The sequence below is a fragment of the Hylobates moloch genome, unplaced genomic scaffold (assembly GCF_009828535.3).
Source record: "Hylobates moloch isolate HMO894 unplaced genomic scaffold, HMol_V3 SCAFFOLD_5, whole genome shotgun sequence".
Classification (NCBI taxonomy): Eukaryota; Metazoa; Chordata; class Mammalia; order Primates; family Hylobatidae; genus Hylobates; species Hylobates moloch.
Window position 1 is genome coordinate 106,143,524 of NW_026652280.1, and position 13,873 is coordinate 106,157,396.

The window sequence follows — 13,873 nt, forward strand, 5'->3', positions numbered from 1 at the left end:
GTCCAACGTGACCAGCGCGACTCACCGCTCCAATCTCTCCGGTTTTCCAAGGCCTTGCTCAGTCGTCCTGCCGGGCGGGCCCTGAGGATGGAAGGGACGGAGGAAGTTTAGTGCGTGCTCCCTTCCTATAGCGCCCGGTAGAACTGACAGTACCTGTCTCTGTGGCGCAATCGGTTAGCGCGTTCGGCTGTTAACCGAAAGGTTGGTGGTTCGAGCCCACCCAGGGACGCTTGTTGGACCTTTTAAAGTATTCCTGCATTGTCAATCACTAGATAAATGGGGAAGATTTTATCTTCCCAGAGTCCTAAGCCACTAATTTGTGACTTATCCATGTCAAGGGCCAGCCCACCTCCCCCCCCACCCCGACCGGATTCTTAACGGAGTATCTCCTGGAATCCTGGGTTTATACGTGTGTAACTCAGGAATCCTGAAACAGAGACCTAGGAACCCACTTCTGGTGTGATAGAATTCTAATTCAGTCCGTTATACGCTTAAACGAGAAATTTACATGCCTCCATTTTTTCATATTTTAATAATAGGAGGTCAGTAATATCCCCAGGATGTGCCTGGATTTACTGATTGCTCTATCCGTAATGTGACCAGTGGAATCATTTATCACCCTAGTGAACTTCTCCATCGTTTTTGAAAACAGTATTTTTCGTCAGTTTGTGCATGATTTATTTAACCCTTTTAAAAATGTTTTTGTTAGCCAGGTATGGTGGCATGTGCCTGTAATCCCAGCTACTTGGGATTCTGAGGCAGGAGAATCATTTGAACCTGGGAGGTGGAGGCTGCAGTGAGCCGAGATCGCACCGCTACACTCCAGCCTGGGCAACACAGCGAGACTCCATCTCAAAAAAAAGAAAAAAAGTTTGTGAGATGAGGTTGGTTTCATTGTTTTAGGACTACAAAGAATGCTGCAGTCACCTTTCTTGTACACATATCTTTGGTCATTGTGGAAATGTCTACACCGCAGATATTTCTGTAGTGTAGGGAACTTGATGCACCATTGCTACATTATAGTGTTTATATAATGCTTCTAATTTGAGTACATTCTGCAAAGGTATCTTTCACGGGAGCCGTACCAAATAATATTCCAATAGCAATATTTATAGGAGGAAAAATGTGCAGATGTGCAATTGAGCTTCGTGCCTCTCCATGGGGCCCATGCTCATAAAACGGTGGCATTAGCAGTCATCTGAGAGTGGAGTTTGTGGCCCTCTGACATCAAGAGCTGAAGCAGAGGACATGAAAACCCTCACTACATCCTCTCTAGTCTGGCCAGAATCATTCCTAGGTCGGTGGTCTCTTATCAGGAGGGAATGCTGCTTGCTTGTTTTGTCAAAACCACAAAACGGAGGGAAAGCATCAGGCCGTTGGTTGATAACAGTGGTGAAGCAAGTCTTTCCAAAGGGCTGGTTTGTTGTTAACCCTTAGGGAAAGAAAAGCCTAATTTTTTTTTTTTTTTTTTTTTTTGAGACGGAGTCTCTCTCTGTCGCCCAGGCTGGAGTGCAGTGGCGCGATCTCGGCTCACTGCAAGCTCCGCCTCCCGGGTTCAGGCCATTCTCCTGCCTCAGCCTCCTGAGTAGCTGGGACTACAGGCGGCCGCCACCACGCCCGGCTAATTTTTTGTATTTTTAGTAGAGACGGGGTTTCACCGTGTTAGGCAGGATGGTCTCGATTTCCCCGACCTCGTGATCCGCCCGCCCCGGCCTCGCGAAGTGCTGGGATTACAGGCATAAGCCACCGCGCCCGGCCAAAAAAGCCTAATTCTTACCAGATGGTGCCGTGCGGTTCCAGGCTCTTGGTGTCCCAAACAAAGAACTGTACATGACACACACAAAGCAGCAAAGCAAAGCAAAAGTTTATTAAGCACAGTAACACTCTCAGAGTGGGGAGGGTGGGCTGACCTCTGGGAGATTAGATCAGTATTAGTTTGGTGTACTTGGGGGGGGTGTGTGTGTGTGTGTGTGTGTGTGTTCTTCTCTTCACAAGGATGCCTAATCTTTTTTTTTTTTTTTTTTTTTTCTTTTTTTGTGAGACGGAGTCTCGCTCTGTCACCCAGGCTGGAGTGCAGTGGCACGATCCCGGCTCACTGCAAGCTCTGCCTCACGGGTTCACGCCATTCTCCTGCCTCAGCCTCCCCAGCAGCTGGGACTACAGGCGCCCGCCACCACGCCCAGCTAATTTTTTTGTATTTTTAGTAGAGACGGGGTTTCACCGTGTTAGCCAGGATGGTCTCGATCTCCTGACCTCATGATCCGCCCGCCTCGGCCTCGCAAAGTGCTGGGATTACAGGCATGAGCCACTGTGCCCGGCCAAGGATGCCTAATCTTTAGCCAGTGTTTGCCTTTTGATTGATAGGTGGGTTGCTTAGTTACTTTGGCCCTTGTGTGCTTGAATGTTGCCTCCATCCCATAATTTTAAGTACACGCATGATATGCAGTCCATATGCATGAGCTTTAATGAACTGATTATCATATGAAGTCCTGCTAAGGATACTTTTTCTCTCTAATGCACATGCCTATCTCTGAAGAGCTGCACCTTTCCTGGTTTGGATCTTGCTGGCCACGGGATCCTTGCTCGCTTTTTTTTTTTTTTTTTTAAGACAGGGTCTCGCTCTGTTGCCCAGTCTGGAGTGCAGTGGCGCGATCTTGGCTCACTGCAACCTCTTCCTCCCGGGTTCAAGCAATTCTCCTGTCTCAGCCTCCTGAGTAGCTGGGAGTGCAGGAGAGCATCACCATGCCCAGCTATTTTTTTATATTTTTAGTAGAGAAGGGTGTTTCACTATGTTGGTCAGGCTGGTCTCGAACTCCTGACCTCAGGCAATCCGCCTGCCTTGGCCTCACAAACTGCTGGGATTACAGGGGTGAGCAGCTGCGCCCAGCCTTGCTTGCTTTTTTTAATCTTACTTTTTGTTTTGGCCACTCAACTTCTGCCTTTTTTCTTGCTTCTTGCTGTCCCGTCCCATCACCTTGCTTCTGTTTCTGCTTTTACTCATTCTGCCTTTTATCCAACTTCCAACTCCCTCTGCTGTTCTCCTGCCTCATAATGGCGGTTAGCGAGGGAGGGATGTTAAGGGGGCATGCCCGACCTCCTATCCTGTCACAGCCAGAAACAGCTTTCTTTCTTTTTTTTTTTTTTTTTTTGAGACGGAGTCTCGCTCTGTCACCCAGGCTGGAGTGCAGTGGCGCGATCTCGGCTCACTGCAAGCTCCGCCTCCTGGGTTCACGCCATTCTCCTGCCTCAGCCTCTCCGAGTAGCTGGGACTACAGGCGCCGGCCACCACGCCCGGCTAATTTTTTTTGTATTTTTAGTAGAGACGGGGTTTCACCGTGGTCTCGATCTCCTGACCTCGTGATCCGCCCGCCTCGGCCTCCCAAAGTGCTGGGATTACAAGCGTGAGCCACGGCGCCCGGCTCAGAAACAGCTTTCAAGGTTTCTCTGCGGCCCTGTCAGCCAAGAGGGAGTCCGTTCAGTTGGTCGTAGGGCCTAGGGCTTATTTTTATTTCTCAATCCTGACAAGGGAAGGCTGGATTAATGCAGATTCTCTGCAGGTGTAAATTTCCCCTATAAAAGGCAGTTTTGCGGAGTTACTTCTGTTTGCTGGCTCTCTGACAGCCATCTTAAAATATGCCAAAGAAATATATCCTGGGGTAAAATATTTTGATTGTTTTCGTCTGTCTATAGCTTCACCATGCTGACAGCCTCCAGTCCAAGCATACCTGAAGCCTTTCTTTTCAAAAAGCTTTCCCACCCCTCTGACTGCCTTCAAGTCTCTGCCAAAACACAAGTAACAGTGGCTGACTCCCTGCCATAGCAAGCTCAGAATAAATAGCCTTTGCTTTTTTTTTTTCATTTGGTTGGCCTTCGTTTATTTGCAGAAGCTTCAATGTAGAGTTGACAAGGACTCCATCTTTGACCAAACCCTAGTCAGTTTCCTCTGAGCCCTTTTCTCTATTAGTTCTTGGCCTGCCAAGTCCAGGTTTAGAAAAGAATACTGTTGAGCCTAGTTTAGCAGGAGTCCTCCCAACCACCTTAGATAGCTAATCAAGTTCCTCTTAGTAATGTTCCATCCACTGACTTTCTTATCTTGCCGATTGGCTATAAATCTTCAACTCTTCTTGCTGTATTTGGAGTTGAGCTCAGTTCTCTGCTGGTCTCTCTTGCCTGCTGTAGTACATACAATAAAATCCACCTCATGCTTTTAACAAGTGTCCAGCGTAGTCCCTCTGAAATTACTTTTGCAAAATTATGGCAATCAGAGAAATCTGACATGGCTGACTCCATTTTGGTTCTAGCCTCACAGGCTAGCTGTCTTTGCTCATTCCTGTGCAATTTCTCCCAAGCTATCTTTGGGGAAAATTGAGTTTATGGTTTAAATCAGGGGTCCCCAACCCCCAGGGCCACAAGACAGGTATTGGTCCACGGCCTGTTAGGAACCCAGCCAAACAGCAGGAGGTGAGCTGCAGGCTTTCCAGCATTACCACCTGAGCTCCACCTCTTGTCAGATCAGCATCGGCATTAGATTCTCATCGGAGCTCGGACCCTGTCGGGAACTGCACATGTGAGGGATCCAGATTGCGCACTCCCTGTGAGACTGTAACTAATGCCGGATGACCTGAGGTGGAACGGTTTCATCCGGAAACCCCCTTCCATGGAAAAATTGTCTTCCGTGAAACCAGTCCCTGGTGCCAAAAACACTGGGGACAGCCAAAAAGGTTGGTTTAAATGATAACCTTCCCCAAAACTAAATTACCCCTGTAAAACTAATGAAAGGCCACCAAGTTAGGAGGATGAAAGGGGCCTGAATTCTACTAAGATGTATGCCTCGTTAAATAATTACCAGCCATTATTCCAGAGGTCACAAGATTTGCAGCTTCCCCAATTACTGCTGTGAAGAACATCACTATTGTAGAACCTAAGACTGGCCTCTTGAGATGTCTTTTCAGGCTTTTGCATTTCTGACTACTGGATGGCACCATTGGGCCCGAAAATCAACCAGTCCCTTAGCCCCCACCCAGCAGCTGGCTCAGTGCAGGAGGGCCATTTTCCACACCCCTGTGATTTCATCCCCAACAGTCAGCACCGCCCAAGCCCTAGCCCCCTCCCCACCAAACTATCTTTGAAAAACCCCTTACCTCCAAGCCTTCAGTGAGATCGATTTGAGTAATAACTCTGTCCCCCCCATGTCGTGGCTGGCCTGTGTCAATTAAACTCTTTACTGCAATGCCATGGTCTCCATGAATTGATTTTCTATGTACAGTGGGCAGGAAGAACCCATCAGGCGGTTATATCTGCAGGATGGTGCCAGTTCTTTCCACAAAGCCTGGTCAGATACCCAGAAAGTTTCTCCACTACTACCTGGACGATGTGTCTCCCTGTCAGTCTCCAGGGAATGGGGCCTGGATCAAGTATTTAGTATTCAGCAGTTACTATACTGTCACCTAATCCCTCATTTTCAATATTTTGCCATGGCTTCCAGTGGCCTAACTGGCCACCGTGCCACAGCATCTTTACTTTATGGTCTCCAAAGGAGAACCCTCCATTCGATGTTTTGTGATTGGAGCAATGGAATAGAATCTGATACTGGTGGGCTGGGGGAGGTCCCCGGACACTGGTGGGATCTCGACCCCGGCAGTGGCGTCCAGGCTCTTGACACCATCTCGAGAACCAAGTCAAGGATGAGTGAGCAAATAGTGAAAGAAGAGATGTATTGCAAAGCAAAAAGTACACACTCAAGAAAGGGGAGTTCGGGCATACCCGAGAGAGAACAGTGGGTTCTGGGGTTTCATCTCGATGGGTTTCTTTAACCAAGGAGTGGAATATTCATGAAAATTCCTGGGTAAAGGTGGAGATTTCTCGGAACTGTGGTGCCATCCATTTTTACATCAAATATTGGTCTCAGAACTGTCATGGCACTGGTGGGTGTGTGATTTAGTATGTTAATGAGCATATAATGAGGGCCTAGGTAAAACCTACGTCAAATCCAGCACCACATTGGGTCCAGTCAGTCTTAGCCAGCGTGGTCCACAACCCTGGTTTTTCAGCGTCTTATCAGCCCATAGCCTCAAGTCATGTAAATCTGCTGCCTAGAATTTGTTACCCAGTGACCACCCTGTACTATTCCTGTCTCAAATCTACTTGTAAATATTCAAATGGTCTTTGACTTGGGAATTCCAACTTTGCTTACTTCACAGTGTTTCCTTCGTTATAATCCAATGTAAGAAAAGACGATCCAGACATTTGTTAAACATCTCAAATAAGACGTATCCCAGGTATTTGTGTCAAATTTGGATTATTTTGGTTTTGTCTTTGCAGGATATAAAAAACTAACATGAGGTAAGCACTAAGGTCTGGAGATGGCTGTGCAAGAGATGACAAAGTCCAACACCACGCTTGAGCTTGAGAGTGTCCAATCATCTCTTCTGGGGCAGCATATCTTTCTACAATACTGAATTTGGAAAACAACAACAACAACATCAAAACAAACAAATAAACAAACAAAAACCTACAAGATTCATGAAACTGGACAACTGTCTTTATAACATTACCAGTGATAAAACCAGTAAGGAAGGCTGGTTTGCAGTCATCTGAGAAGCCTCTTTAATTTCATAAATATGGTTTCTCTCTGACATTGAACGGCTTCCAATTTCAAGCGGAATGCTACATCACAAGGATAAGGATGTGAAGAAACCGGTTTCTTTTGTAATCCTAAACGTTCTAGTCTGCGAATTAAAGGCCACTATTTGAAGAACGATGCCCAGGCTCCCGCTGGCCACCAAAAGTTTGCTCCGCAGCGCAGGCTAAGGGCCAGTTTCTTTGGGCGAGAACAGATGCCGGGGTGAGAGAGGAAAAAAGGGAGAGACAGACGTCACTTCCCCTTGCCGGATCCAGCAGCGGGTTGGTCGGCCGAGTGGCAGAAAGGCAGACGGGGACTGGGAAAGGCACTGTCGGTGACATCACGGATAGGGCGACTTCTATGTAGATGAGGCAGCGCAGGGGCTGCTGCTTCCCCACCTGCTGCTTCGCCACAAAGGAGTTCCCGTGCCGAGGGAGCGGGTTCAGGACCGCTGGTGGGACCTGAGAGTCCCAGCTGTGTGTCAGGGCTAGGAGGGCTCGGGGGTGCGCGGGGCAAGTGACCGTGCGTGTAAAGGGGGAGGCGCGTGAGGTCGTGGCGGGGCGGAGGCGCAGGAGCTTATACTTACCTGGCCGGGGGGAGATACCCTGATCACGAAGATGGTTTTCCCAGGGTGAGGCTTATCTATTGTACTCTGGATGTGCTGACTCCTGCGATTTCCCCAAATGTGGGAAACTCGACTACATAATTTGTGGTAGTGGGAGACTGCGTTCGCGCTTTCCCCTGACTTTTTTTTTTTTTTTTTTTTGTAGCTTAAAGAATAGGCTGTCCGGTAAGGGTCACTTATTTTTTTCTGTCGGCTTGTGTCTTAGTAGAAGTGTTATTTCTACGGTCTAAGGCTGGGGAATAGAAGTAGCATGTCGTTTCTACCCCAGAGGAGAAATAAGAAGCGTCAGCCTTTACACAAACTAACTAGCGCGAAGGCTGCACAGCTCTTCCCTGTCTATGCGGGACTGCTTTTTGCAGAGATTTGTCCATGGTCTCACCAGTCTCTTGGGTTCTCAGGGTCTGTGAAAATCTTCGTGTTTTTCCTAGATCCCGGTCACATTTCACACAGCCTCTGCTTCTAACCGCAGCCCCCTCAGGAGTTTGTAGGATTTCTGTGCTAGCGGGGAATGTGTTCTCACCTCATAGAGCCAGGTACAAACTACGCAGATGGGCGCTGTTCTTTGGGATGAAAGCAGGGCCTTTGGGGCTCTTAGCGTCCCCGTTGGGTTGTAGACATAACACGCTTACTTTGTGGAGGGGAACGGCTCTCCCGGAGCCCAGGTGCCCTAACGCAATTCATCGAGGCCCGCAGGTCACAACCGCAGTCTCACCTGTCTTGGCCGAAATGCGCTGCGATCCTCCCTGAAATATAAGGCGGGAAGTTTTATGAGGAGCCGGGTCCAGTTTCTCTACTGTCTCCTGCCGTTTACATATCTAGTCTTTGTTCAGACTTTATTTAAGCGACAGCTTCTTGTTTGATGTCTCGCTTCCACATCCCACGTCCATTGCCAGGCACCCCGACCCATCCTTCCCACTCCCAAGCAGCCCTTTCCTATTTCTGGCGCCAGTGTCCTCCCCCGTCCCTCTTTCTTCAGGCCCTCGCTTATCACCTTCATGGACAGAAAATACTTAGCTCTCTCTCAACCTGCAGTTTGCACCTGACACGCATCAGTACCCTGGCAAATTCCTTGATACCCCTTCTCAAATGGCACTGTAAATTCATCTTTTTTTTTTTTTTTTTTTGACGGAGTCTCGCTCTGTCACTGAGGCTGGAGTGCAGTGGCGCCATCTCGGCTCACTGCAAGCTCAGTCTCCCAGGTTCACGCCATTCTCCTGCCTCAGCCTCCTACGAGTAGCTGGGACTACAGGCGCCCGCCACCACGCCCGGCTAATTTTTTGTATTTTTAGTAGAGACGGGGTTTCACCGTGTTAGCCAGGATGGTCTCGACCTCCTGACCTCGTGAACCCTCCCAAAGTGCTGGGGTTACAGGCGTGAGCCACCGCGCCCGGCAAATTAATCTCTTTTTAACTCCCAGAAGTATCTAATTGGTTTTGTCCCTGCACTACACGAATACTACAGAAGAAAACCCCAGGCCTAGCGATGGCGGATCTGGGCGTTGTGCCAGCCTCTCCCAGGGTATGTTTTCTGACCTCACCTACTTCTGATCAACTGAGGTCAGGAGTTCGAGACCGGCTTGACCAACATGGAGAAACTCTGTCTCTACTAAAAGTATAAAACAAAACAAAACAAAACAAAACAGCCGGGCGTGGTGGCTGAGGCAGGAGAATCGCTTGAACCCGGGAGGCGGAGGTTGCAGTGAGCCGAGATCTTGCGCTTGCACCCGAGCCTGGGCGAGAGAGCGAGACTCTGTCTCAAAAACAAAAAATAAAAAACAAAAACAAAACAAACAAAAAACAAAAAAACTAGTCCATCTGAGACATATTATTGGAGACAGTAGAATCCTGCATCCAACAGGCACTTGGTGCAGATCTGAACCCATTGAGCTATTGGCTCATGTTCCCTCTGTTCTATTAAGTATCATGAGCAGAAATTGAGCTCTTTGGCTTTTACCCACTAAGTATGGCCATAGGACAGTTCTCTCTCTCTCTCTCTCTCTCTCTCTCATTTTTGCATCATTATTTTTTGCCATCAGTGTGGGTTTTTGGTTTTGATGTTATGAAGTGAATTTCTGGGGACGGTCTCTGTTGGCTGGTGTTGACAAGGATCCAGTCCCTGTTTGGTAATACGTGACAGCTAATCTGCTCTGTAAGTCTTTTTTATTGTCTATTTATTGTCCTAAGAATAATGGTGTTTCGAACATCACACTCCGGGGACTGTTGTGCGGTTGGGGGAGGGGGGAGGGGTAGCATTAGGAGATATACCTAATGCTAAATGACGAGTTAATGGGTGCAGGAAATCAACATGGCACATGGATACATATGTAACAAACCTGCACATTGTGCACATGTACCCTAAAACCTAAAGTATAATTAAAAAAAAAAAAAAGAAGAATGATATTTCCTGATATTTGAGACTGCAGCAACGATAAGTTGTTCATATCTTGTCTTTCCAATGTTTGGTAAAAATTTTATGGGCCCAATAGTTGTCAATATCTGCAAGAGTGGCATCTCTATTACAAGAGTGATCTTACTACTCAATGTCCCCCCTCCCACCCAACTTCGTTCCATAGGAGCTCTTGGCTTTAACAAATTTACTATATCTAAAAGACATCTTGGTACAGGAAGAAAACTAACTCTGTAGCATGTAAGGAGCAGTTTTCTTCGATTGGTATGTTCAGATTTCTAACCAGCTGAAAAATTCAAATACATGTCCTTTAAGGATTAAGTTTAAACCACACTACAGAAAGGAGAGAAAAGATTTATATGACCACATATAAGCAATGGAATCAGCAATATGAGCACTTTTCACAACTATACAAATCAAATTTCATAATCTCCGGAACATTAAGGAAGTTCAGTCCTTGATGAAAATGAACGAAAAGAAATTATTCGCCCACTGTTATATGCCCTGGGAAGAGAATGTCCTGCCGAACTCAAAACGGTATCACAATATTACTCAGATTTTCAGCAATGAAGGCCCTCCGAGGATCTAATGATGTTAATATTTTCAGTTTATTTCCTTCACTGATAAACATTGTTAATAGATACCATTGTCTCTGTTTTCACCTTAAGTGATGTTACTTAGCACAATTCGTTTCTTTAGAATGCCCCCTAGTTTGGTGGAAGGCATTTTCCTGCTTTATTAATATAGGATATTTTCTCATGAAACAAACTGGCATACTCTTTCAGTGAAGTGAATAGACAAATTAGGTCTCTAAAATTTTAAAGGAGTCACTGCCCCAATTATCTTAGGAACAATAATAATCACTGATATAAAATTAAAATAAGAAAATTAAGCCAGGTATGGTGGCTCATATCTGCAATCCCAGCACTTTAGGAGGCTGAGGAGGGAGGATCAATTGAGGTTAGGAGTTGGATACCAGCCTGGGCAATATAGTGAAACCCCTGTCTCTACAAATTTTTAAGTATTAGCTAATTTTTTAAAGTTGGCCAGGCATGATAATCCATGACTGTAATCTCAGCTACTTGGGAGACTGAGGCAGGCTGCAGTGAACTACGATTGTGCCACTGCCCTCCAGCGTGGGTGACAGAGTGAGACTCCCAACTCAAAAAAAAAAAAAAAAAAGAGCCGGGCGCGGTGGCTCACGCTTGTAATCCCAGCACTTTGGGAGGCCCAGGCGGGCAGATCATGAGGTCAGGAGATCGAGACCACGGTGAAACCTCGTCTCTACTAAAAATACAACAAATTAGCTGGGCGTGGCGGCGGGCGCCTGTAGTTCCAGCTACTCGGAGAGGCTGAGGCAGGAGAATGGCGTGAACCCGGGAGGCGGAGCTTGCAGTGAGCCGAGATCGCGCCATTGCACTCCAGCCTGGGCGACAGAGCAAGACTCCGTCTCAAAAAAAAAAAAAAAAAAAAAAAAAAAAAAAAAAAAAAAAAAAAAAAACCATCCTGGCTAACACGGTGAAACCCCGTCTCTACTAAAACTACAAAAAATTAGCCGGGCGAGGTGGCAGGCGCCTGTAGTCCCAGATACGTGGGAGGCTGAGGCAGGAGAATGGCGTGAACCCTGCAGGGGCAGAGCCTGCAGTGAGCCGAGATCGCACCACTGCACTCCAGCCTGGGTGAAAGAGCAAGACTCCTTCTCAAAAAAAAAAAAAAAAAAGAAAAGAAAAGAAAAAGAAAAAGAAAGAAAATTAAGAATTTGTTGAAAATTGTTTTACTACAATGCTAGGCTGCATGTCTTGCACCTGTACTCCCAACAACTCAACAGGCTGAGGCGGAAGGATTGCTTTAGGTCAGCAGTTGGAGACCAGCCTGGGCAACAGGGCAAGACCCCGTCTCTAAAAAAATACAAGGCAAGCTGAGCCCGGAGGACTGCCTGAGCCCAGAGGTTCCAAGTTGGTCAGCTATGATAGCCCCGCTGCACTCAAGCCTGGATAACAGAGCAAGACCCTGCGCCTTATTTTTTATCTTATTTTATTTTTTTACTACTTATGCTTATTTATTTATTTTTGAGACAGAGTCTTGCTCGGTAGCCCAGGCTAGAGTGAAGTCGTGCGATCTCAGCTCACTTCAAGCTCCGCCTCCCAGGTTGAAGCTATTTCCCTGCCTCAGCCTCCAGAGTAGCTGGGATTACAGGCACACGCCACCACACTCAGCTAATTTTTATATTTTTAGTAGAGACGGGGTTTCACCATGTTTGCCAGGCTGGTCTCAAACTCCTGACCTCAAGTGATGCACCTGTCTCGGCGTCCCAAAGTGCTGGGATTACAGGTGTGAGCCACCTCGCCCAGCCTACTTATGCTTGAAATGTGAGGTTTCATTAGGGAAAAATTTTCTTGTTGAATTTCTAACATGAAAAAATAGTAGATTTAGCTGTAGATTAAATTAATGGTCCTGATAGTTTGGTACAATAAAATAAATGGAATGAAGTTGACGGCAGAGAAGAATCTTTGATGCTTTTGAACAATTAAATAATGTAAATATTGTGGGGAAAGAAAGAGAGATCAGACTGGTACAGTGTCTATGTAGAAAGAAGGAGACATAAGAGACTCCATTTTGGTCTGTACTAAGAAAAATTCTTCTGCCTTGAGATGCTGTTAATCTGTAACCCTACCCCCAGCCCTGTGCTCCCTGAAACATGTGCTTTGTCCACTCGAGGTTAAATGGATTAAGGGCTGTGCAGGATGTGCTTTGTTAAACAAACGCTTGAAGGCAGCATACCTGTTAAGAGTCATCACCACTCCCCAATCTCAAGTACCCAGAGACACAATACACTGCAGAAGGCCGCAGGGACCTCTGCCAAGGAAAGCCAGGTATTGTCCAAGGTTTCTCCCCATGTGATAGTCTGAAATATGGCCTCGTGGGAAGGGAAAGGCCTGACTGTCCCCCAGCCTCACACTCGTAAAGGGTCTGTGCTGAGGAGGATTAGTAAAAGAGGAAGGAAGGCCTCTTTGCAGTTGAGATAAGAGGAAGGCATCGGTCTCCTGCTCCTCCCTGGGCAATGGAATGTCTCGGTGTAAAACCCGATTGTATATTCCATCTACTGAGATAGGAGAAAACTGCCTTAGGGCAGGAGGTGGGACATGCGGGCAGCAATACTGCTCTTGAAGGCATTGAGATGTTTATGTATATGCACATCAAAAGCACAGCACTTTTTTCTTTACCTTGTTTATGATGCAGAGACATTTGTTCACATGTTTTCGTGCTGACCCTCTCTCCACTATCACCCTATTGTCCTGCCACATCCCCCTCTCCGAGAAACACCCGATAATGATCAATAAATGCTAAGGGAACTCAGAGACTGGTGCCGGCGCGGGTCCTCCGTATGCTGAGCGCCGGTTCCCTGGGCCCACTTTTCTTTCTCTATACTTTGTCTCTGTGTCTCTTTCTTTTCTCAAGTCTCTGGTTCCACCCAACGAGAAACGCCCACAAGGGTGGAAGGGCAGAGGCCACCCCTTCATCTGGTGCCCAACGTGGGTGCTTTTCTCTAGGGTGAAGGTACGCTCGAGCATGGTCATTGACGACAAGTTGATGAGAGATCCCGAGTAGGTCTGCAGTCAGCCTTGCGGTAAGCTTGTGCGCTCGAGGAACCTAGGGTAACAATGGGGCAAACTAAAAGTAAATACGCCTCTTATCTTAGCTTTATTAAAATTATTTTAAAGAGAGGGGGAGTTAGAGTCTCTATGAAAAATCTAATCACGCTATTTCGAACAATAGAACAATTTTGCCCATGGTTTCCAGAACAGGGAACTTTAGATCTAAAAGATTGGGGAAAAAAACGGCAAAGAATCAAAACAAGCAAGTAGGGAGGGTAAAATCATCCCACTTACAGTATGGAATGATTGGGCCATTATTAAAGTAACTTTAGAACCTTTTCAAACAGAAGAAGACAGCGTTTCAGTTTCTGATGCCCCTGAAAGCTGTGGAATAGATTGTAAAGAAGAGGCAGGGATAAAATCCCGGAAAGGAATGGAAAGTTTACATTGTGAATATGTAGCAGAGCCGGGTCATATGGCTCAGTCAACGCAAAATGGTTTTTTTTTTTTTTTTTGAGACGGAGTCTGGCTCTGTCACCCAGGCTGGAGTGCGGTGGCGCGATCTCGGCTCACTGCAAGCTCCGCCTCCTGGGTTCACGCCATTCTCCTGCCTCAGCCTCTCCG

The 13,873-nt window shown here is 46.9% G+C and overlaps 2 non-coding genes across 2 annotated transcripts; both read left to right on the forward strand.

The window, feature by feature from the left end:
- The first annotated feature begins 155 nt into the window (after window positions 1-155).
- Window positions 156-229, forward strand: TRNAN-GUU (transfer RNA asparagine (anticodon GUU)). Its single transcript has one exon. It is a non-coding gene; the product is annotated as a tRNA-Asn (tRNA).
- A 6,971-nt stretch (window positions 230-7,200) lies between these two features.
- On the forward strand, window positions 7,201-7,366 carry LOC116470050 (U1 spliceosomal RNA). Its single transcript, XR_004248481.1, has one exon. It is a non-coding gene; the product is annotated as a U1 spliceosomal RNA (small nuclear RNA).
- The last annotated feature ends 6,507 nt before the right edge of the window (window positions 7,367-13,873 follow it).